Source organism: Narcine bancroftii, chromosome 7 (genome assembly GCF_036971445.1).
Source record: "Narcine bancroftii isolate sNarBan1 chromosome 7, sNarBan1.hap1, whole genome shotgun sequence".
Classification (NCBI taxonomy): Eukaryota; Metazoa; Chordata; class Chondrichthyes; order Torpediniformes; family Narcinidae; genus Narcine; species Narcine bancroftii.
Window position 1 is genome coordinate 41,209,237 of NC_091475.1, and position 24,007 is coordinate 41,233,243.

Genomic DNA, 24,007 nt, shown 5'->3' on the forward strand with positions numbered 1-24,007 from the left:
AATGTGGTCTGGGATTTTCAGAATCTTTGAAAATCCAGAGCAGCCTCAACCGCTGCTCACGGTGCTTCATCAAATCTGGCACTTGCAGAAAAATTCCATGGTGGGGCTGATACTGACCCACCCAGGAGGGCCATTACATCAAACCAGATCTTGGTGCCAATCAGAGCTTCACCTGCAAGGTCCACAAGTTTTTTTTTAATATATAAATACTGTGGCCTCAAGAATTGGATTTCTCAGCTGCCAGTGAGGGAAGTGAGCTCCATGGAGCAAAACCCATGTCACTTCCTCCTATGGGTTGGCATTTTTCCTAATTGCCAGGGTCATCTACTCCATCCAGTGATCCTGTTGTGGTCTCCTCTACATCAGAGAGACTGGGCACAGACTGGGAGATTGCTTCGTTGAGCACCAAAGCCCTGTTCTCCACAATAGTGGGAATCTCTCAGTAGCCACCCATTTCAATTCCCTGTCCCATTCCCTTGACAAGATGTCTGTCCATGGTCTCATTCATTGCCAGACTGAGACCACCTGCAAATTGGAGAAACAACATTTCATTTTCCGTCTGGGTACCCTCCAACTGGATGGCATTAATATTGGCTTTTGTTTAAACCCTCCCCCCACCCCACTCTTTTCAAGTTTCTGTTCACCCTCCCCTTCCCTTTTCCCTGTCTCCTTTTCCCAGCTCTCCACCCTCCCCAGTCAATTCTCACCTTTCTTCTCTCATGTGCATATCCAATTAACGCCTTTTGTCTGTTTCTCTACACTCCTACCCTGCTCATTCTTCCCTCCCCAGCTTTTTAATTCAGATGCCTGCCTGCTTTTTCCATCATACCTTGAAGAAAGGTTCATGCTTGGAACATCATTTATATATCTATCTCCTATGGACACTGCAAGACCGGCTGAGTTTATCCAGCATTTCTGTATTTTTGCTACAATCACGCAGTCTGCAGACTTTTGGTGTTTCACTGCCAAAGTGCTCTCCCACTGAAACCCCGATCACCTTGCTTGGTGCATTTCCCAATACAAGGTAGAGTATGAATCTGTGCCGCCCAATTAACCTACACCCCTAGTAAGTACTTGTGGCCTAAAATGGCCAGTTACTATGCTGAATGTCTAAATTAAAAAGGTTGGCCACCCTGGTCTAAATATTTTTTACAAAACACTTCGTACAGGTCCCACTTGCCCTGGAAGAGTTCCCTATAATCAATGTCCCTGAAGCTCTTCCTCCTGCACCAGTTCCTTTGCCATGAAATATACAATTTTTCTCACTAGCATTTGGTAGTGAAAAAAATCAAAAATATTCCAAAATGAAATACTTATGAAATACAGTGGAGTGCAGAATATGAGCATAACAAACAGCAAAGAGATAATGACCTGCTAGGTAGTGTTCATTGTTCAAGTGCCGAGGGCACTCATTTATTTCTAGCATGGTGCCTGCTGAGCAGGTACAAGTTTGTAGCAGAAGTCACATTGGGTAGCAGATAAGGAAGGAAATTTATGCTTGCAAGGACAAATCAGTTTGGAGCCAGTCAGTTTGCAAAATTCTTTTAATTCCTCTTCTGCCAAGTTGGCACCTGCTTTTTATTGAGCAGAGAAGATGTGAAAAAGGTAAGTGAAAGAAGAAGTGTATTAGGCAGGATGATAACATCTTCATCTATGGCATCAGTCTTGGTGCTGGTCATGACTTCAGTAATGCCCTGCCCAATCAAGGGTAGCATTCCCTTCCCCTGGTGCCCTGCTTCCAGTCATGCCCTGCCTTCTCCAGTCATCCCTCCCTTCACCAATAATGCCCTGCCCAATCAAGGGTAGCATTCCCTTCCCCTGGTGCCCTGCTTCCAGTAATGCCCTGCCTTCTCCAGTCATCCCGCCCTTTGTTTTGTCAGGAGAGCCCCATCATGGACACAAACACCTCACCTTCTTGTCCAGTATGCTATCCAAACACCCATGCCACACAATGTTTTTATTTTTAAAACAATGAGTTCTAGCATCACCTTCCCTTTAGCATGTGCAGGATTGGCTGCATCTGTAGCTAGTTGAAGCTCCAATTCCAGCTTAACAATAAAATAAGCAGTTACCTTCATATAATGGATTGGGATTGGCCAGGATTTTGCTCCTCCTGTATATACTGTGCCTTTTACATCCAATGGATGGATGGAAAGAGCCAAGGTTTGGGTTCACACAAGGTCAGTGCTTCCTAAACTAGTGTTCCTTCAGTCCCAGGAGCAAATCCTCTTAAAATAAAGGTCAACATACCATTTACCTTCCCAAATGCCTGTTGCAACTACATATAGCTTTCAGTGACATGGGTACAAGGTAAATCTTTCTGACTCGTACATGGGATCAGGAAGAGCAGAAGTTCCTCTCTGCACCACATGGTAACAAAGTTGGAGTAAAGCTGCTATCTCACAGCACCAGTCATACGTTCACGTCACAGCCACAGGGATGTTTTACTTCTAATACATTGGTGAGTGGTACAATTTGAGGGAAGTTAATGAGACGGTAGGGAAAATAACAAATGGGATTAGTGGAAACGAGTGATTAATGATTAGTGTTGACTCAGTGGTCCAGGGGCCTTTTTCGATGTTGTATCTTTTCTATGTCTTGCATTTCTATTGAGCCACATATGCAAAAAATCATTCAAAGCTTCTTACAGGAGCATCATGAAAGCACAACACTAACCCAAAAACTGATATTATGGCAGGTGGGTGAGAATTTAAGAGGACAAAGAGGCAGAAAAGTGTTAGGGTGAGAATTCCAGAGCTTTAGTCCTAGATAGATGAAGGCAATGTTCCAGTATGGAATAGCAAGACCCAAAGAATTGAAGGGCTGCAGGTTAATATGAAGATACAGAAATGGGAGGTATAAGTCAATGGAGGGATCATAACCCAAATGAGAATTTAAATTTTGAATAGTCTTGGATTCAGCATCCAAAGTAGGTCACCTGGCACAGGAGGGATGGATGAATGGGACTATCGTTTACAAAATACTGCCTGCTAGCCAAAGTAAAGGTTGATAGCAATTACAGTATCTTTCAAGACAGGATTGTAAGAATAAACAGACATGTGTCTATATTTTTCCTCACTGATATCATCTATGAAAAATACCTTCAGGATAGGATAATGTTCCTACCATCATTTACCTTCAACTTGATACGACACGAGGGAAATGACTGAGCAGATTTGATATGGAGATAAATAACAAAACTGCCTTTCACTTCAGTAGTGTATTTCTGCCGGGAAGTCAATTTTCACAAGATGCAAAGGGCCTTTTAATGAAACATTACACTCTTACAAAGTCAGTGCAATAGAGTTGGGTCTTCATGGCCAGTCAGTAGCCCTAGGTTTTACTTAAGTCAGTGGAATGAAACTCACTGGTTTTTAATGGAAACCCAATCAGTTTTTTTCTCCCTAGTTATAAGCCAGGCATTGAAGGGTAAAGATTTGTCCACAATACTATCCATAAAAGTCCTCATCTTCAAAGTTTCTGTACCACAGCCTTATGAAACTGTATGGTCCTTTATCAATCACAAAATGATGTGACATTGCATATTACTGATCCAGTAAATTGAGTTCTTGAAGCATTACCCCAGCTCAGGGTGACATGATGAAATGTGCCAAGTACATGGTGATATCCTTTTCACAACATCAATCCATCATAAAATCCTGTATCAACAATGTACTGGAATGTTCCATAGCACCCTATAAAGTTGAACATTGTACATTATAATCTAATCATTGCGATAATCTGCTTCAAAAATTCAATTTACTATATGATATCTCAAACTACAAATCTAATACTGTAGTGACAGCCCATATAATTAAACCACACTCAACATCACAAACACTGTTCAGTGCAAGGTTTTGCTTCCAAAGCCTAATACAGTTCAAGGTTACACAGAATAAAGTGTTCTGGGAGGTTGTCTATCAGGCATGGTACACTGGCTTATTTCATGTTCCACATCATCAGTTGTGAATGGACTTAAGATTTAATTCATTAATCATGAGGCCCTTTGAGATCTCTTAAGAACTCAAGGTGTTATCTCAATGTTTGTTTTATTATCTTATTTTTGAAGAGGTCTAAATAAATAGATTGCTGTTGACATACTCAGTCAGTGACTTACAGGGTAACCTCAAAACTGATCTCCTAATGGTTTATAAAATATTTTAACCTATTCGCTTGTATTTCTGTAACTTGCTAAAACACAGAGCATCTCTTATTATATGCTGACCACATACCCTATCCAGGACTGACAGGCAAATTGCATCTGGATAGGAAAAATCTTGACAAAGGAGAGGGTCTCAGGTTGGATTCCTGCTGTCAAGTCAAGTTTATTGTCATCTAATTGGACAAGTACAACCCATCGAAACAACGTTCTAGCCCTCAGTGCAAAACATGCAGACACACAACCAGACATAATGCATATACAGACAAACAATGCACATGCAGGGGAAGTATTTATATATACACCAATAATAAATGTTGTTTCATGAATAGGAGAGTCTTGGATGGATAGTGTGAGCATTCAGTATTTCCACTCCCCGAGGGAAGAAGCGGTTCCTCAGCCTGGTGGTGCTGTCTCTGATACTCCTGTATCTCATTCCCAACACGAGTAGCTGAAAGATGCTGTGTGGGGGGTGGAAGAGGTCCTCAATAATGTTTCATGGCCTCTTCAGTCAACAATCCTGGTAGATCACATCAGTGGGGAGGAGGGAGACTTGAATGATCCTCTCTGCTGTTCTTATGGTCCTGTGGATTGACCTCTGCTCCATTTCTCAGCAACAATCATACCACAATATGATGAAACCAGCCAGGACACTGGCTAGAGCTCCTAGAGAAGGTTAACATAATGTTGGCCCGTAGTCTTGCCTACTTCAGTATTCTCAAGAAGTGGGGTGTCGCTGTTGTGCCTTTACGACAAGTGAGGAGATGTGTCCATGATAGGCCACTAGTTAAGTGAATGAAAAACTTTGTTGTTCTCCACTACAGAGCTGTTGATGTGTAATGGAGGGTGGTTGTTCCTTGTCATCCTGAAGTCCATGATATTCTCCTTCACCTTGTCCACATAGAGACTTAGGTTGTCACTCTTGCACCATATCACAATTGTCCACCTCTTCTCTGTAGTGGGACTCATCATTGTTCTGATGAGCCCAACTATTGTTGTCTTCTGCAAATTGATGAAACTGTTGCAGCTGGATCTGGCAACGCAGTCATGGGCCAGAAGAGTGAACAGGAGCGGGCCGAGTACACAGCCCTGAGGTGTGCCAGTACTCAGCGTGATGGCACTCAACATTCTGCTACTGACCCGGTCTTTCCATTACGAAGTCCAGAATCCAGTTCCAGAGGGTTACTGTGTTCTGCATAATGGGCATGCAGGCACACTCAGGGTCATGCCGTTGGCCTTATTACCTCTGCACTGCAAAGGGGCCAATAAATTTCAAGTCTGATTCCCAACTGCTATGCATGGACATCCGCTGCTCAGAGAGGCAGGGAAGCACAAAGGAAAGGGCAGAGAAATAGGCAGACAGAATTAGAACAGGATTATTTGTCTTTTCAACAATCTCCAAGGTAAAAAAGATTAATAGGTTTCTGGCGTGCAGAGAATAAAGGAGGAGGAGGCAACAATTAAAATATCACACAAAACATTCTCTGATTTCAACACTGAACCGTAGACAGCATTAATGAGTGAAGCTGAGGAGCAGCTTTACGTTGACAGCAATACTAATGGTACCATTAAATATTATTATTCATTATTCATGGTCTGAGGAAGATGGCACTTGCAACAAATGGATCCCTCTCAAGGGATGTCTCCAGATTATATCCACTGCTCCTAATTGTTGGGGAAGCCACTGATGTAGGACAGGCAGGATGTAATTGTTATGGTTCATTGTATGTGACAACCAATGGCAACTTGCAACGATGTCTGAGGGCAAAAAAATGATACACATCTAGATTCCTTGCTTTGTGATGCACAAATTGGCAGAGAGTCTTAAATGTACAGCAGACAGGATGACATGGGAGACAAGAGCTTCAATTCATTGGACAATGGCATCTGCAATAGGGTTTAAAAAAGGGAGATGATGCTTTGGAATGTGGTCAGTATCTCAGTGACTGGCATACGTTGAGTGCTATTGTTTTACTCATGAAGGAAAGGGGAATTTTAGGAATGCGTACATCTTGAAACTAAGAAAAATGAATGCTTCATCACAGAATAGTGATTTGGGTATTAGGAAACAGGTTATTTTTTTTAAAAAGACAGACTTTGGCCCAGAAATTATCTGATGCCTGAAATGATGCATTAAGTCAACAAAATTGCAATGGACAGTTTTGTATGAGGGAAGAGCAATCATAATAGAGAAGAATTTCATGTTCAGAATGATGTGTTTACTCAAATTTATTTATTGTTAATTTTGGTCTTGTTGGCTAAGTTAGATGGTAAATTAATATACAGTATATGAAGGTTAATAAACAATGGCCGTGTTCAAAATAATTCATAATTTCCAATAATTCTACATTTCATTGGAAAAGTGATGCTGCCATGTCTAATGGTAGAAGCTAAAGACATTATATTAAAAGAAAAATGTTTATATTTCCAAAGAGGTAGTAAGCTTCATTGTGTGAAATAAAAACTGAAAAGGTTGACCAAGAAATGGATAGAGAGCTAAATAAGTATACAAAATAAGAAAAAAAGTTTGTAAAAGCTTCCACAAATATTAAAAAAGAGTGAGAGCAAACATGGATCATTTGGGGGTTAAGAAATGAGAAATTATCATAGAAAACATTTATAACTGAATTCAGAATGGAAAATACCACAAGCATCCAAAATTAAAATTCTGATCAGAGCAGGAAATGTCAGGCTATTCAGTAGAGAGGGTAGATAGACAACCCAACTTCAGCAATGGAGAATCTGTTAGTGTTCTATTAGTGTAGGCAGGAAAAACAGGGCATCAAGATAATCACATAATGTGGCATCATCACTTTCTTGAAAGGAAAAAAATCATACATCACTAATTGAGCAACTTTTTTTCTTTTCCAGTGCACTCAACAGGAATGATGGGGAAATCATTTGGATTTTCCCAAGGCATTTAATCAGTTGCCACCCAAGTCTTTGTTATGCATAATTATGGCATAGCATTCAGGGCAAATTGCTCCATGAATTGATGACAGACAGAGAGCAAAGAGCAATTTCAGGATGGCAGGTTATAATGAGTAGAGTACTACAAAGATCACTGGCTGAATTTCCATTACTTAGAATCCATGTCAAATATTTGGGTTGAATGTAAAAGATCTTCAAATGATGTAAATATAACCCAGCTGGAAAAATGTATAAGGAGGAGCGTGCAAGGAGACAACAAAGGGATGCAGACTAGTGCAGTAAGTGAAGCTGAATACAAAGTGGGGAAAGTAGAAAGCTTCATAAACATTCATTTTTTATTTTAAAAATAGGTGTGAAAGGCCCTTTATTGCAAGGAAGGTGCAGTATTACAGACACACTTATACCACATGGGAGATATGGTGTGGTGATTTGGACTTTATACATAAAAGAGGGTACACTTGGCCTTTGAAATGGTGAAACTCTGGTTTAAGCAGGATTATTTTCAACAATGAGACCAGGGTAGCCAACTGACTCGTATTGTACAAGACTTCACGAGAAATTAGAACATTAGGGCTTCAATACAGAAATTAGAACAAATAATCTTGTCTATCACTTGACTGCAACTCAGACATGCACTGATAAAAGTCTTTGGAAAGAGTGTAAACTGAGAGTATATTTGCCCTCAAGTGAATGCAAAAACATATCATGGCACTAAACAAAGAGGGGTTACAAAGTTGCAACATAATATTTGACCAACATCTCTCAAAGATAGTCCAATGATTTAAATGAGATTTTTGAAAGTGGAATTTATAGTTTTGTTTGGCAACAAATTTTCAGCGGGGTGCAGAACAAGGCAGATGGATGGGATTAAGTTAAGGATCAGATTATGAATGGCAGCACAGTCTCTCTGCTCTTTGTGGGAGCTCATTGTGAGCTGCCCAGTACACACCACTTCAGTAATATTTCATTTATTTACCTGACTGAAAGGGGATCAAAATTCACCAAGCATTAAGGTGAGCAAGAACTACTAAAATAATGAGGCTCTTATCTGACAAAAAGCTAATAACAATTCTGCTGAATCTAAGAGCACCAGGGGGTCAGCCAACTCCTGAGAAAGCCTGATGTGTCTAATGACCTCGAGTCCTCATCCTTACTCGGCACATGCATTTCCTTATAAATGTCTAATGGATTCTGACTTGAGTGACCTGGACCCCGAGATGAGAACAACACTTTGATCTGCAGGGTGATAGTTTACAGATGCAGCATCCCAAAGACCTGAAAGTCCACGCTCTTGCTTCCTTAAAACAGAACTGACATTCATTAACCCCTTCAATGCCTATTGAAATAGTGCTACTTCTTGCTTGGAATATTGGAAGCAGCAGATTAAAAATAGGTTAAACAATGTATAAAACTTAATAATGTTCTGAGATATTAAAAACAGATTTATAAAATGGTCATCTTTGCCTATTTATTGTTTTGTTTTATTGAAAGGAACATTCTAGTTTCAAACTTGCTCATGTATTTTCTGATGGAGCGGTATTCTCCCTGAGAGCACAAATCTGGAATATTCTTTTCCTCAAAAGGCTGTGAACATCTCCAGCATGGAGATTTCCACCCTCTCTCCACCACCCCCCCCCCTCCACCACCCACCCCAGCTCAGAAGGAAAAGGGGGGGGGGGAAAGAAGGGGAGAACTATGGTGATTGAGGACTCATTGGTTGGACAAGTGGATAGGAGGTTCTGTGAACAAGATCAAGGCTCCAAGATGGTATGTTGCCTCCCAAGTGGCAGGGATGTCTCTGATTGAGTTCATAGCATTTTGGAGGGGGAGGGCAAGCAGCCATACGTCGTGGTCCACGTGTGGTCCTGAAAAAGGAATGTAGGGATTTAGGAAAGTTAAAAAGCAAGACCTCAAGGGTGGTAATCTCAGGATTGCTGCACCAGAGAGGGTAGGAGCAGGAAGTTGTGGCAGATGAATGTGTGGCTGAAGAGTTGGTGCAAGGGTTCAGATTTCTGGATCATTGGGATCTTCTGGGGAAGAACTGACCTGTACAAAAAGGACGGGCTGCACCTGAACTGGAAGGGAGGCCAATATCCTGGTGGGCAGGTTTGCTAGGAGCTATTGGGGAGGGTTTAAACTCATTTGGCAGGGGGCTGGGAATCAGAATGTGAGTGCAGAGATAAGGGTAGGAGGACAAAAGCATGATGCTATGTGCTCAGAGTTGGTGAGAAAGGACAGGCAGGGGATAAAACAAAGGAAGCCAGTTAGAGGGGTTGAAATGTGTCTATTTCAACACTAGGAGTATTAGGAATAAAGAGGATGAACTTAGATCATGGATCAATACGTGGACGAATGATGTTGTGGCCATTGCTGAAACTTGGTTGGAGGAAGGGCAAGATTGTTCCTTTCAATAAAATAAACCATTCTAGTTTCAAATTTGCTCATGTATTTTCTGATGGAGCTGTATTCTCCGAGAAGTTGCATTTCATACAAGGTGTTGCTCAAATCTGGCATTCTCTTTTCCTCAAAAGGCTGTGAACGTCTCCAGCATAGAGACTTCCACCCAACACCACCCCCCCCCCCCCCAGCTCAGAAGGAAAGGTGGAGGCAAGTGAGTATTTTAAAAAGGATAGGAGGAAAAAAAAGGGGTGTGTAGCATTACTGGCAAGTGATAGTAACACAGCTATTGAAAGGGAGGAAGGTACAGTGGGAGTGTCCACTGTGTCAATGTGGGTGGAAGTCAGAAATAGAAAAGGGAGCTATCACTGTGCTGGGAGTAGTCTATGAGCCCCCAAATAGCCCTCGGGTCACTGAGGAGCAGATAAGCAGGCAGATTTTGGAATGGGTGCAGGAAATACAGGATTGTAGTTATGGCCAATTTTAACTTCCCTAATATTGACTGGCACCTACTAACTGCAAGAGGGATAGATCAGGCTGAATTTGTCAGGAGTATACAAGAAGGATTCCTGATACAGTATGTGGACCAGCCGATTAGAGAGGCTATACTAGATCTGGTTCTGGGGAATGAACCTGGTCAGGTGGTGGATCTCTCAGTGGGGGAGGATTTTGGTGAGAGTGACCACAATTCCCTTCACTTCAACATAGGCATGAAAAAGGATATAAACTGTCAAACTGGGTAAGTGCGTAACTGGGGAAGGGCTAATTATCAAGCGATGAGGCAGGAACACTGGGACAAACCTCAAGACGGTAGGAAAAGGGAACTGCGGCTGACGAAGCAGGTGAAGCAGTTAGTCAAGAGGAAGGAAGCATACATTAGATATTGGAAACAGGAAAAGCTTATGAGAAATGTATGGTAGCCAGGAAGGAGCTTAAGGACTTAGGAAAGCTCAAAGTAGGCATGAGAAGGCCTTGGCATGTAGGATTAAGGAGAACCTCAGGCATTCTACGTGTACGTGAAGAACAGAAGGATGATGAGAATGAAGGTGGGGCCACTAAAGGATAAGGGAGGAATGTTGCAGAAGATGGTGGGGCCACTAAAGGATAAGGGAGGAATGTTGCAGAAGATGGAGGAGGTCATAAATGAATATTTTGCATCTGTATTCACAAAAGGACCTAGATCATGGTAAGGTCAAAATTGAACAGGCCTGTGTGCTGGACAATGTGGAGATTCATGAAGCAGAAGTGTTGGATCTTCTTAAAAACATCAAGAATGATAAATCCCGGGGGTGGACGCAATATACCCCAGGCTGCTGTTGGAAATGAGAGGAGAGATAGCTGGGGCAGTAGCTCTGATCTTTGAATCCTCTTTGGCCACAGGGGAGGTGCTGGAGGATTGGAGAAGGGCAAATGTGGTCCCCCTTATTTAAAAAAGGCATTAGGGAGAATCCTGGGAATTATAGATCAGTGAGTCTTATGCCAGTGGTGTGTAAACTAATGGAGAGGATTCTTCAGGATGGGATCTATGAGCATTTGGAGAAGTACAGTCTACTCCAGGATAGTCAGCATAGCTTTGTGAAGAGATGGTCATGTTTCACGAGTTTAATTGAGGTTTTTTTGAGGAGGTAAAAAAAATAAATTGATGAGGGTAGGGCAGTAGATGTGGTTTACATGGATTTTAGCAAGGCATTTGACAAGGTGCCCCACAAGACACTCATCTAGAAAGTCATGAGTCATGGGATCAGTGGAAAATTAGCAGTATGGATAAAAAATTGGCTTACTGGGATTCAAATCCATACATCCCTCAAGGTCGCTACACAGGTTGATAGGATAGTTAAGAAGACCTATGAGACACTGGGATTCATTAATAGGGGGATTAAATTCAGGAGCACAGAGGACAGATTATAACTCTACAAATGTTTGGTGAGACCACACTTAGAGTATTGTGTTCAGTCTGGTCACCTCATTATAGGGAGGACGTGGAAACTATGAAGAGGGTGCAAAGATTTACCAGGATGTTGCCTGGATTGGGAAACATCTTATGAGGCAAGGTTAGCAGATCTGGGACTTTTTACTTTGGAGCATAGAAGCATAAGAGGAGACTTGAAGATTGTGAGAGGCATAGATAGGATGAACAGCCGGCACCAATTTCCTAGGGCAGGATCAGCAAACACCAGAGGACATCTATAACAAGTTAAGGAAGGGAGGTTTAGGGGAGACATCAGGGGTAAGGTTTTTTTTAAAAAAAATAAAGAGTTGTGGGTGCCTGTAATGCCTTTCCAGGGATGATGGTGGAAGCTGAAACATTTGAGGCATTTAAGAGACTTTTAGTCAGACAATTGGATGAAATAAAAATAGAGAATTATGGGGTAGGGAGGGCTATATTGGTCAGCGCAACATTAAGGGCCTGCACTGTGCTGCATTGTTCTATGTTACGGTTGTTAGCTGTTTCAGGTGGTAAATGCATGAGGAAACGTGCAGCCATGCATGATAAGCAGCTGGAGTTAAGGTAATATCAGTCACGGTGGCATAGGAAACACGACATTGAAGGGCACATAGATCCTACAAAGTAAGTTATAATTAAATTAGTCAACACTTCATGGCCAACCTGATACCTCCTGCCATGCAGGAGCCGCAGTGCCCATTTGTCCTGAAGTCCGCAATGACCAACACAACTAAAGAGACTCGAGGTTTCAAGGCCAGAAATCAATGAAATCACTTTGAAGGGATCTAATGGGCAGTCCAAAAGCTTGTTAGGCATAAGCAGAGTATTTTTGGACTGGAAACTCCACTATAATCACGATGGAAGAACTGCAGCTCTACATGCACTTTCAGGCTAGCATCTAATTAAAAAGAAACACAAGTGAGTTGAAGAAAGAGCAGGGGACATTAAGCACCTTGTCAATAATTGTGGCATCCATAGATTCTTGAGCTCTGTCAAAATCATCTTTGGCCCAGCCCACTGAGGGCCAAGAACGAAGTCGAACAGAAAAATCAAGGACAGAGAAGCCACCGACACCCACTAGAAGAAATAGTTCAATGACTCCCTCAGACAAGATTCTCATCCTTCATTCCAAGTGCATAATCTATTTCTATCTCAGTGCTACATTAGCCAAGCAAGAAAATGAAGTGCCCATTTAACAGTTGAAAACAACACACAGACAAAAGTCTTGCTGAAGCACTAACAAATGGCAGAGAGATACTTCAAGATAAATTTGTGACCATCTTGTGGGAAGAGTTGTTCAGCATACATTAGAGGATGTAGTCATGATCATTCCAAAGAAAGGAGACAACTCCAGTGTGAATTTCAGGATGTGGAAGGAAGCCATTTACCCTGTTGTGCTTATATGAGCTCTTATGTAATAGCAATCCTGTTATCCCTCTTCCCACAGCCCCACAAATTCTATACTTTGGGTACTTATTAAGCTTCCTTCTGAATACTATAGCCCAGTACAAGCCCAGCAATGTAAAGAAAATTCCTCCTATCACTATTGGTTTATTTGCCAATCACCTACATTCAATGTAAATTAGATCTTGGGAAGAGGTTTCATCTGTTCTCTTCACAACTCCTTAGATCTCCACATAATGCAAAGTCTTCACATTTTTTCCTGAAGTGTGGCATCCAGAACTGGACATTGTCGAGATGAGGCTGACCCAGTGTCCTACAAAGGTTCATCTCGACTTTCTAGCACTTGTTTCCATTCTATTTGCAGATCGTATTTGCTTTTTAACTATTGTCTCAACCTGCCCTGTTACTTTCAACAAACTATTCCTATCCACCCCAGATCTTTCTGTTCTTCTGTCTTTTTTTTAAAAAAAAGAACTATTCTTCCTGTGAATGTTGCCTCCTGTCTATATTTCCTTGATACCCAATGTTACCTTCCTCAAGTTCTTTATACCATCAGTGAAGATATCTACAAAATTGTAAATTGTACAGTCTAAATCAATGGTATGTATTAAATATAGTATCAACTCCTGTATATTTACATCTGATTTAGGAATTAAACTTTCACTATTATTCTCTATTTTCTGTTTGAATAAAAGAAAAAAACTATTTTCTGTCATGCCACTATATCCCATTTTATTCAGTGACTTTCAACTTTAATGACAAGATAATAAGTGCATCAATTCTCTCCATTACTTCAAAGGATTCAATCAATTTGGTAAGACATGATTGGTCTTTAACAATTTGTGCTGGCTTTCTCTAATCAAGTCACAGACGTCCACGTGATGCTCCTTTTTCTTGGTCAGACACTTTTCTGGCATGAATGTAAGGATATTTACAGTCTTCCAGTCCCCAAGCGCCAAGGTGCCTTCTGTCTCCTCATTTAGAGGCACACAAAAAAATGGATAATAAATTCTAACATTTCCAGTGACATCAAATCCTGTGATAGAATAAATGAAAAGTCTTCACTGAATAAAACCCGGAAACCAACAGCATTATTGGAACATGATCAGATGTGTAACCGCAACAGTCAAAAAGGAACATTCAACATAGGTGAAACCCAATCTGTAGGTCAAGCAGCATCAGTGGAAGAAAAAGAATGGTCGACATTTCAGGGCTTCCAGCCCAAAATGTTGGCCATTCGTTTCTCCCACTGATGCTGCTCGACCCACTGAATTCCTCTAATAGATTGTGTTTAGCTTCAGATTCCAGCATCTGTATCTCTAGTTCACCACCAGTTTACCAAGGATAACTAGGGCTATAAATAACAGCTCCACTAGCGATGCTCACATTCCAGGAAATAATAAAGAAATGATTGGACTGGAGATGCAGGAAAATTGTTAATATGGAAAACTTGCTGCTAGCGCAGCCAGTGAGCTGAGAAAACATACATGCCTGGTGGGAGGAAGGGCTGAGAGTGCCAAAGCAATGCCAAGTTGCAGAAGTCAGTGCCTTCATGCTACTATTAATCTCCCAGCCATGAAATAAACAGAAACACCACATCAGTTAAAGAGAGATATAATGATTGGAACTTTTTAAATAACCACTTATGATATGCCTGTCGTCATTTCACCTTCAAGAATGAAATCTCACTCGTTGTCATTGCTGCAACATTATCACAGCACAGATCGTTTGGTCATCAATAAAACATTACCAGCATAGCAAGACCACAGGGCAAACAAAAGCTGTCAAATCCCATTACCCTTTCATCCATGCAAACCTGTGTTTAACCATTAACTTTTGTTTTGCCTGTGAGTGTTTGTGCAAGATTATCTGCCACCCACCACAGAACCCCACATCTGTGCAGCATTTGGCAAAATAAATAGGTCCAAAGACACACGGAATTCAAAAAGAACTAGGACAGGTTTGCAGACTAATTAACATCAAAATGACAGGCAAATATGGACATCAAAAATCCAGCTGAGTTTCCCCTCAGTGGGGCCTGGGAGAGGGCTCATTTAAACCAATGGAGCATTTCAGTTCTGAATTGCCTCAGGCTCACCATTTCACCTTTGGTCAGGTCTCTTGGGAAAGATGAAAGTTATTCCTCAACCTCCAAAACTGGGCATTGTTTTGGGTTTTGTTCTGATAGAAAAAATCCAAACAATGCAGTATAAGCCCTTCAGCCCACAGTGCTGTGCTGACCTAGTAATCTATTCAAACAACTGTCTCAAATTTCACTTCTGCATAACCCTCCATTGTTCTCAGTTTCATTCGCCTATCTAATAGTCTCTTAAAAAGGTCTCATTATACCTGCCTCCACCATCATTGCCGGTAGTGTATTCCATGCATCCACCACTCTCTATGTGAAAAGCTTACCTCTTACATCCTTTTCCTCCACCCCCCTCCCACCCATACTCATGCCCAAGCACCTTAAAACTATGCTCCTTGGAGTTTCCCCATTTTAACCCTGCAAAAAAAAAAGCCTCTGGCCACCCACACCATTAATATTCCTCATCATCTTGTATATCTTTATCAAGTCACCTCTCATTTTCCATCTTTCCAAAGAGAAAAGACCAAGTTCACACAATCTATTTTCATAAGGTATGCTCTCCAATTCAGAAAATATCTTTGCCAATCTCCTCTGCACTCTGTCTATAGCATCCACTGCTTTCTGTAATGAGGTGACCAGAACTGGACACAATATTCCAAGTTCTCACAAATCCCTTGTTGCTCTGTTCTCCTTCCAATCTCTTTTTCTTAATCCTCTTCAATCACCTGAAACACTGTCCATTTGCTGGAGTTCTTTCTTCAACCACACACTTTAACACTCACGTATTGTAAAACAAAAGATCTATAATTTGTGAATGTTCCCAAATATCCAAGATGCCTAAAAAAAAATGCAAGCTATTAAGTGAGTACTTACTTGTCTACAAAACATTGATATATTGTTGCAAAATAATCTTCCTGCAGTTATCCTTGTCACAACCAATATGCCATAGAGAAGCATGTCATACTGAGGTTTGGTTCTGTAAGTGCAAAATTTTGACGCTTTCTGCATACCACAGCAAATGAACACTTTCCTCAAGATTTTACAAATGCAAATGAAATTATTTTTAACCACCAAAGATGCAGATTGTCACTCTAAAAAAATCGCATTCAGTTCAATTCTCTTGTCTGTGACCCTTTTAAAAATATTTTTTACAGAAATATGTATATCTGTGGTTCATGGTTTTTTTTTTAATTAAAAAAAAATGACTGCACATGTCAGATAAGTAGTCAAAGATATTTGTCATGAATTACACTTGACAAACTCAAGAATGCATTATACAAAATGGGTTTTGTTATGTATTATGTTTTTGGACTGGATACAGGGAGATCAACAAATCACATTACACTGCGGCAACAGATATTTGCCCATAAATTTACATCCTTCAGCATCTTAGAGCATTTTACTTCTTTTCCCATACATGCAAATCAGGTGTCAGTGGGAGATTTACACACATTTCTTGATTTTTACTTCCATTGAGTTCGTTTGAATTTGTGCCACGAAATTAACTAGCATCAAAGTGTAATACTTAAACGTTTTGTGCTTCAACAACCTTTCGTGCATCACTCTTTAAAGGAATTTTTTTTAAATTCTCTGGCACCCCCAGTATCCAGTACCTATGGGGATTGTTATATGCTTGATAAGTGAATTTTCCAGTTGCTTGAGATTGTGTTTTGCAAGGTTGGCTAACTAACCAGTAGGGGAGGAGCCAATTTTAAACTTCCATATTTTTACCTATTTATTTTCCGCTATATTTTTGCTGGTTGCTGAAACAGGGATTTTGCTCTATATTATCTTATTGCTGTTTATGGGATTGTACAAATTGAATTAATGACAACAGTTATCACACATTGAAATAAGATACTTCGGGAGCACTTCAAGGAAGCAGAGGGTTTCAGGTCTTTCTTTCCTTCCTTAAAGGACTATCCATGGTTAGGAATTTTCCCCATGTGATTGCCCTTTGCTCTGAAGTTTGGGTGTTGTTCTAAATAGTAATTTGTCAGTTGGTGCAGGGATTCTGTTGAGATAGTGAAGGATGACAGGTGGGTTGAGCGGTAAAGAAGTAATGCAGAGAAGGAAAGCAAGGAAAGGACAGATCTCGATTGTGTGATAATGGAAAATAGATGGTGTTGCTCGACACGTTCAAAGAGAATCAAAGATGGATACATGTTATGAACAAACAGTAGTCTTTACACAAAAAAGGCATACATTGATAGACTAACGTACACAGCACACAGTCACAGTATACTGAGAAACGAGGGTTTAATCTTGTCAGCATCCACAGGCACCATATACCATGTAACTAAATGAGTGCATGCACATGAACCTGATCTCCAGTAATAAAAATAAAAGACAGGGAATATAAAATCAGTTTATTTGCGGATGATGTTATAGTGTACTTAACAGAACCAGAACTATCAATAAAAGAATTATATAAGAAATTGAAGGAATATGGAGAAGTGTCGGGTTACAAGATAAACGTAAATAAAAGTGAAGCAATGCCTATGAATAATGCGGATTTCTCAAAATTTAAGAAGGAATCTCCATTCAGATGGCAAATGCAGGCAATAAGATACCTAGGTGTACAAATAAACAAAAATCTAGGCCAATTATATAAACTCAATTACAATCCACTAATGAAAAAATTACAGGACGATTTAGAGCATTGGAAAGATCTACCACTAACACTGATAGGAAGGATAAACTGTATTAAAATGAACATTTTTCCAAGGATATTATACTTATTTCAGGCATTGCCAATACAACTGACAGAAAAATTCTTCAAAGAGTTAAAGAAAATAATAAGGAAATTTTTATGGAGAGGGGGGAAACCGAGGATAGCACTAGATTAATTAACAGAATGGTATAAACAAGGAGGCTTACAATTGTCAAACTTCAAAAATTATTATAGAGCCGCACAATTAAGATACCTATCAGATTTTTATCAAACAAGGGAAAAACCAGACTGGATGAGATTAGAATTAGATAAAATAGGGGAAAAGATACCTGAACACATATTATATAAATGGGATGAAAAATTGGTACAACATAGAACTTCTCCAGTATTACATCATCTCCTCAACATTTGGAAGAAGATTCATGTAGAAAGAAATAAAACAAATTATCAATTACCAAAACTAATATTGACGCAAAATAAGCTACTCCCTTTTACAATAGATAACCTTTCCTTTAGAGAATGGGAAAAAAAAGGGATTAAAAGAATAGAAAATTGTTTTTCAGGAAGTAGATTCTTATCCTTTGAACAAATGAGAGATAAGTACAATATAACTGGAGATACAGCGCTGGCATATTACCAACTGAGATCCTACTTGAAAGATAAATTAGGAAGCAATTTGAGTTTACCAGAGGGAAGTAACCTTGAATATGTGATTACAGGTACAATGTTAATCAAAAGATTTATAACAAATATGTATATTAAACTGCAAGAAAAGGAGAATGAGGAAACAAATGGTAAAACTAAACAAAAATGGGAACAAGATTTAAATATAAAGATAAAAAGGAAACATGGGAGAAATTATGTTCTGGAACGATGAGAAATACAATAAATACGAGGCTACGTATGATACAATATAATTGGTTACACAGACTATACATTACACCGCAAAAGTTAAATAAATGGGACCCAACAGTATCTGATAGATGTTTTCGATGTAAAAAAGAAATGGGAACAACAATTCATGCAATCTGGACATGTGAGAGAGTAGAAAAGTTTTGGGATGATCTCAATCAGATATTAAATAAAATAACAGAAAACAATATACCAAAGAATCCAGAGATCTTTCTCCTAAGTAACATAAAAAACAAAGAATTTGGAATTGATTTGGAGGATGCACAAAAAAGATTTGTTAAGATAGCCCTAGCCGTAGCAAAAAAATGTATTATGTCAACCTGGAAATTGGAAGATAATTTGAAAATACAACAATGGTATATAGAAATGAATAAATGTATTCCATTAGAAAAAATAACATATAGTTTAAGAAATAATATTGAAATATTCGAACAAGTATGGGAGCCTTACATTAAATACAATAGCGAAAACCTACCAGGGACAAACATTACCTAAGTTGATGGAAGGAGAAGGAAAGAAAAGAATGGACTCAGTAGAATTTCTGGTGTATTTTTGTTGAATGACAACATTGTCTGATGGGTTTAATGCAACCTAGATTGTATACCTAAAATGGATGAGAGGGGGGGGGGGGTGGGGGGGTGGCTTGGGAGGAGGGAGGGGGGGGGGAGAAAAAGTCACTGTATATGTGTGAAAAAGAAAAAGTGTACATCATGGCTAATGTGATTTATGGTGTGAAAAAAAAATTAAAAAAAAAAAAAACCTGATCTCCAGTGAAGTCGCTATTTGGGATTTGGAATGGACCCAATGCAGTCGGCCCTCCGGAGCTGTCCATGGCGAGCAGCCTGGAGTTCAGCAATGGTCACAACTAACAACATACACCGCAATAATACACAAATAACTGCACATCGGGTGCAAATACATCACTGCTAAACAGATTGGGAATGCAAGAGTTAAAAATGCACAGTGCCCACCCACTCTCTCCATCTCAAGCAGGCACAGCACACTAATACATAATAAATTAATTACAACCAACAATTATATCAAATGAACCAGTCTCCAGAATTTCCCATGCTCAGGATCTGGGATGGGCCCATTGCATTCAGCCTTCCTGAGCTGCCTGTGGCCTGCAGTGCAGTGATGGTCTCCATTCAGGAAGGAAGCGAAGGAAGGCAGGAAGACTGCAGTGGTCAACTTTAGCAGGATCTATCCATGTAACTTGCGAGGACCAATCATGTGTTAACCTCACCCGTGGGCAGATTACACCACTGATTGGCACTTGGAGGGTCAATCACATGTCAGCTACCAGGGCCAATCAGCTTCACAGGTGGTCATATTTTACCTTTGATTGGCAGGCAAGGTGGTTTTTGAATTGGCTCCAGCCAGAGAGGCTACATGCCCCTCCACAATCCACACTCCCACCAGATTCCAGACAGAGAGGCCACATGCCCCTCCACAATCCACACTCCAGATAGTCAATCCGCATCTCTTTTTTTGCACTCTTATTGATTTTTATTAATCCAAAAAGAAAAAATATTACATTTTTATCTTTTATTAATTATGTCTATGCACAGTGTAGGTAAAAATGTGAAAATGCAAGCAATTGGTTAGATAGTTGAAAAATGTTACAGGAGAGATTCCGTAATTCCGAGATTTTCTAGAATAAAATGAACGCTAAAAAAGTCAAAACTGCGCAGCACGATGTGGCAGTAAGTGGTGGTGTTGCCTCACAGTTCCAGTGTTCTGGTTGGGTTCAGTCTGGGTGCTATCTGTGAAGGGTTTACATGTTCTCCCTCTGACCATGTAGATTTCTCCTGGTTATTCTATATTTTTTTCTCATTTCCCAGAGACGTTTCAGTTGGATGGTTTATTGGCCACTGAAAATTGCCCCTGGAGTAAGTGGATGGAAAGAAAATTATGACAAAGTGCTTGATAGATATTTGCGAAAACAGGTAACAAGGAAGTAATAGCGAAAGTGGGAATTACTCTGCAAGGTGGCCTAGATTCAATGGGCTAAACAACTTCCTTCTACGTGGAGGAGAAACTATGAATTTCCCTCAGCATTCAAGATTAAGGAATACGGTTTCCCCTGATGGGCTATTGAGAACAATGAGACCTTATCTAAAAGTAGTTCTGAGCCATTTTATCTGGAAGTACTTTATCCCTGAAAGTGTGACAAAATTCTGAAAGTCTGACAAAATAAATTCCAAGCCAGCACTATTGGAATTGCAGAATGAAGTGGAATTGCAATAATCCCCAAATTGAGTTGTGCCACACAAAAGCCACATCAAAAATCTGACAGCCATTTCAACTCTCCAAGTGCACTTGTTGCAGAGAAGGGACTTCCACATCAGCCACTCAAGGAATCAGGTTATGTTCCATCCAACTCTCTTTTCGAGCACTGCCTCAGACACTATGTCAAGGTGTTATGAAATGAGCCTTTTGCTGAGAAATCTCAGGGCACTCAAATTTTAATTCCACTGCTCTGCGTGGAGATCTCCATTGAGGTAAATTCCCTTTCTTACTTCCATTCTGGTTCTGTTGAAATGCAAGTACTGAGTGGCCTTGGGCTTCAATTTTGAAGGGCGAAAGAGCCTCTTCATGTTCCTTCTTTCAGGAGTTCCTGTAAAGAACTATAAAAGATTACAATAGACATTTGGTATTTATTTTAGCAGCTAAGGACAACTAAAGTAAATACTTCCTAGACTTCTAACCTAATGAAGAGCCAATAAATTTTATAGGCAGGACCTCAAATCACATAATTCCTCTCCACTTCAAACAGCCTATCCTATTGGAGTGCATCCAAACCTTTCATCATTTTAAAAACATCAGTCATATCCTCTTTAATGTAAACACCATGGCTCAGTCAGCTTTTGAGATAATGATTGTTCTTTCCAGGTGTTAACTCTAGTTCTTTGCTATTAAAATTACAAGTTTCTGACAATATGAATCCAGTCTATACAAGACAGCACAGACTACAGATGGCAGCTGAAATCCCAGTTGCTTGGAAACACAGAAGATGAAAAGCTCCCTGTGCCAGTTCTTTGTTTACAGTGAGAGCACAGTGGGAAACAAGCAGCAATTATGTTGCTGAGATTTCTTGCTGCATGATAAGTGATCACATTTAATTTGAATGGAATTATTATTGTGCTTTGGACAGACATGTTTTTATAGTTCCAACCAGACAACCCTTCAAAAACCTTTTGTCAATTTCCTGACCCAGCTACAAAGTCAATATGCCTTTCCAAATGTGGGTCGAAGTCCAGGGGCTGTGCAATTGGTTAGGGTCGAAGCCCAGGGGCTGCGCAATTGGTCAGAGGAGATCATACAAAATCATCCAGGGGTCGCTTATAAGGACCCTGCTCTTTCTGAGAACAGTTGGGTCAGGTTTGGGTACATGGCCTGCAGTTGACACAACTCTCAGATGTTGCAGACTGCATCATGTAAAGAGGTCAGAACCAGATACACAACAAATTAATGGAGAAGAAGAGTATGAAGCAATGTAATTTTCAAAGGAATATTAGGGTATGTAAAATTAACTAAATGGTTGAGTTATATAATGTTTGATGGAATTGATAATCAAGATGTGATAATAAATTATCATAAATTTTGATAAGCTTGACGCAGACACAGTGGACTGAAGGGCCTGTTCACGTGCTGTACTGTTCTGTGTTCTCTGTTCTACAAGTTGAAAACATATCTGGGTCTTTGGGTTTTTAAATAGAGGCAAAAAGCATGAAAGGAAGGCTGTTATTCTAAGTTGCTTTCACACAGTGGTTCGTCCAAATGTAGGCACTGGACTTTGGAAAGAACATGAAGATCTTGATAAGAGTAAAAAGGATCTTCACTAGAATGGCACCAGGGATAAAGGATTTCATTTATGTGTGGAGAATGGCACGGCAGTATTTCTTCTCAGAAGAGATTTAATTGAGGTGTTGAAAATATGGAGAAGCTTTGACAGCATCTCTTACCACTTACAGGAGGATTAGAAAGCAGATGACACAGATCTAACATGGTTGGCAAAAGAATGAAAGGTCAATTGAGGAGATTTTTTTTCTGAAATGAGCAGTTTCACCACATCTGGAATGCATTGGCTGTTAAACCAGTGTGCGGAGAACCACTTAGGGAAATCAACAAGTGCTTGAACTGAAAAATCCTGCAAAGTTGTCTTCAAAAGGAAGAGAAGAGGGGCTAATTGGATGTACTCTTTCAAAGCCTAATATAAATATAATAATCATATGAGTTTCCATGCACTGTTCTGAATAAATTGGGCTTCTCCAAGTCCATTTCATTGTTTCAGAACCATCTTCAAGAAATTAATTCTTGCTTAAGTATACTAATTTATTTAGTTATTTAACCCTGTATTTGAGAAGAGTAGCTTTAGAATCTAAATTCTTCCATTCTTTTGTGCAAATTCAATGTTACTTCCAAAGGGTTTGTGTAACCTGTTGCATTTTCAGTGCTGGGAAATATCTGATACTTCTGCAAATAGGAGTTTGCTTTTAATCAGGACTCATTGTTTCACATATTGAGAATGAACCAGACAAAGCTCATTTCCACCATTTGGTTTATCACACCTTCATAAACCCAGACTGGGATTCTCTGACGCATTTCCCACTTCCTTTAACTCACATTCAACCTATCATCCACTTTCAAGTTCCCACCACCAAACATGCATTTCCTTCCCTGCAGAAGTTGGTCCAAGGGATTATTTCCTCCATAATGTCCTGACACACTACCCTATCACCATCAACCCTTCATTTTCCATTGACATCTACCCATGTAAACAAAGGAGAGATAACTGCTCTTCCACTGTCAAAACCCAAACACCAGTAAACAACTTCTTCTTTCAATCCAGTACTGTGTAATTTCTGCTTACAATTAAATTTCCTCCAGTCAAACTGGTGGCACAGTTGGCATGGCAGTCAGCAGAATACTATTATGGCTCCAGCAACCCGGGTCCGGTGCTGTTTGTAAGGAGGCTGAACATTCTCCCTGTCAGCTGCGTGGGTTTCACCCAGGTACTCCAGTTTCCTCCAACACTATACAGCGGTTTTAGGTCATTTGGTGTATTTGGATAGCACAGGCTCATGGGCCAGATGTGTCAGTTACCATGCTGTAACTTTTTTTTATAAATTGTATGCAAAACACAGAATGGGTGTCTGCTTTGTGGCTACCTGCTTTACCTCAAGTCCCTGCCATCTATTTATTTTAACTTCATCATGCTCACTCTGATCACCAGGTCTTTGACATCCTTCATTGGTCCAGTGAAGCTCAATATAAATTTAAGGTACAACTATTGATTAGGCTTTTGACAGCCTATCAGGCTCAACAAGGAGTTCAACATGAAATAATTGCATAGGATTATTTACTTGCTCCAGATTCTCCTTTACTCATTCCATTACCAACAGCTCATTCCATTACCAACAGCTTTTACTCAGTCAATTAATCTCTTTTGCCTTTAACCCTAGCACTAAGCCTTCAATTTGCACTCTCCTC

The 24,007-nt window shown here is 40.0% G+C and overlaps 1 protein-coding gene and 1 long non-coding RNA gene across 3 annotated transcripts in view; one reads left to right on the top strand and one right to left on the bottom strand.

The window, feature by feature from the left end:
- The window catches only part of LOC138738813 (E3 ubiquitin-protein ligase Midline-1), a 297,248-nt gene that overhangs the window by 238,770 nt on the left and 34,471 nt on the right, over positions 1-24,007 (bottom strand). The window lies entirely within an intron of this gene.
- LOC138738814 (uncharacterized) overlaps positions 21,901-24,007 on the top strand; it is a 58,276-nt gene continuing 56,169 nt past the window's right edge. Inside the window, exon 1 of the long non-coding RNA XR_011341781.1 lies at positions 21,901-22,033. This is a non-coding gene — a long non-coding RNA (uncharacterized lncRNA). The remainder of the gene's footprint in view (positions 22,034-24,007) is intronic.